The 1,853-nt window shown below is 39.1% G+C and overlaps 1 protein-coding gene across 1 annotated transcript in view; it reads left to right on the plus strand.

Annotated features, from left to right (window-relative positions):
- LOC101851219 (putative uncharacterized protein DDB_G0271606) overlaps positions 1-1,853 on the plus strand; it is a 40,979-nt gene that overhangs the window by 9,872 nt on the left and 29,254 nt on the right. The window lies entirely within an intron of this gene.

Raw genomic sequence — 1,853 nt, forward strand, 5'->3', positions numbered from 1 at the left:
CTCTCTCTCTCTCTCTCTCTCTCTCTTCTCTCTCTCTTTCTCTCTCTCTCTTTCTCTCTTTCTCTCTTTCTCTCTTTCTCTCTCGTTCTGTCTCACAGAAAACGTTGATGATTTAATACATACCGTGATTTTATCTTTTTAATAACTAATAATTACGTTCACCTTTAAACAAGAGTTCATGTCATCCCAGATTCAAAGTGAGGGGATTTAGCTCCTAATCAGTATACATTATTCATTATTCTAACGCCTTTGATCGCCCCCCTCCCCTCCTCCTCCCCGCCCCCTTTACCTCCTCCCCACAGCCACCCTTATCGCGCTAAATAGAATTCCGATGACACTATTATTCAGATTTAATTTATAACGTTTATTATCTTTGTGGAAGCGTATCGTGCTCACATAACGCTTAGAAGTCCACCTCATGAACAGTTAATACATGTACAAGGGGATAAAAATTGGCAAGAGTTCTGTGCCGTGAGAAAGTCTGTTGTTGTTGTTGTTGTTGTTGTTGTTGTTGTTGTTGTTGTTGTTGCTGTTGTTGTTGTTGAATGTCAAGCTGAGTTTTTAGCGCCGCTGTGGCTGTAAGCGGTGGCAAAGGTTAACAATGTGGGCGGTTGGTGGGTGCTCTGGTGTGGTTTGCTTCTTCTTTCCTATCAAACATCTATCGTCTTTATCTCCCTTCTTTCTTGTGTTTGTTACTCTTTTGTAACACCTCTAATCTTCGGCACCTATATGAGCTTATTGTGTTGCAAGTGCCGTAAAACACTTACTAAAACTAAAAGGTTAACGAGACATTTCATTATTGTACAAATAAATAATACACTTCTTTACAACCGACAGTATTTGGGTTTTTTTCATTACGAAAGAAAGAATCTTTGATAAATCCACACACTTAAAATCTATACTTTTTTTCTTTCTGGTTACACTATAACAAATTAATTGCGTTGTTTGTTTAAACTACATGTCGTATTCACAGGCTAAAAGTGAGACTTTTATATAGTTCAGAACCAGTAGAAACCAGTAATTAGTTTGACTCTTTTGATCGTCCCCCCTTGTACTAAAACGAATTCCGATGACATTATTCAAATTCAATTTATAACGTTTATTATCTTTGCTGAAGCTAATCGTGCCCACATACGGCTTAGTTAGACCTCCTCATGAACTGTTAATGCGACGGGATAAAATATTGGCTGAGTTCTGTGCGGTGAGAAATTATAGTCTACTGTTGTTGATGTTGTTGTAGAATGTCAGGCTGGGTTTTTAGCGTCGTTGGTGTTGTTGTGAGCGATGGCAAAGGTTAACGAGATGGCGCCGGGGAATATTTCAATACCACACATCACCATAACAGACTGTACAATAACAAACATCGCTATAACAGACAGTACAATAATAAACATCACCATAACAGACATTACAATAACAGACGACCATGAATGTTTGTGGACAGTCACTTTGGTCTGTTTGACAGTCGCCCCGACCGTCGGCTTTGGTAAAGTTCATGGGCGCAATTATTGTCCTGTGATGGATTAGAATACTCGTCCTTATCGTTGTCTCTATTTTTCACCAAAACCTTCCTCCTTCCTTTCTTTCGCCTTCCTTTATCTCTCTTTCTCTCTTTACCTTTCTCATATCTCATAATGCATATTATTGCTTGGGTATTTCTTTGAGTATTTATTTGCGTCCGTCTGTGTGTCTGTCTTTCTGTCTGTAAATGTGTATAGATATGTAAGCACGTGTGTGTGTGTGTGTGAGAGAGTGTGTGTGTGTGTGTGTGTGTGTGTGTGTGCGTGTGTGTTTGTGTGTGTCTGCCTGTCTGTCTTTCTGTTTGTCTTTCTGTAAACGTGTATAAATTGTGT

Source organism: Aplysia californica, unplaced genomic scaffold (genome assembly GCF_000002075.1).
Source record: "Aplysia californica isolate F4 #8 unplaced genomic scaffold, AplCal3.0 scaffold00599, whole genome shotgun sequence".
Taxonomy (NCBI): Eukaryota; Metazoa; Mollusca; class Gastropoda; order Aplysiida; family Aplysiidae; genus Aplysia; species Aplysia californica.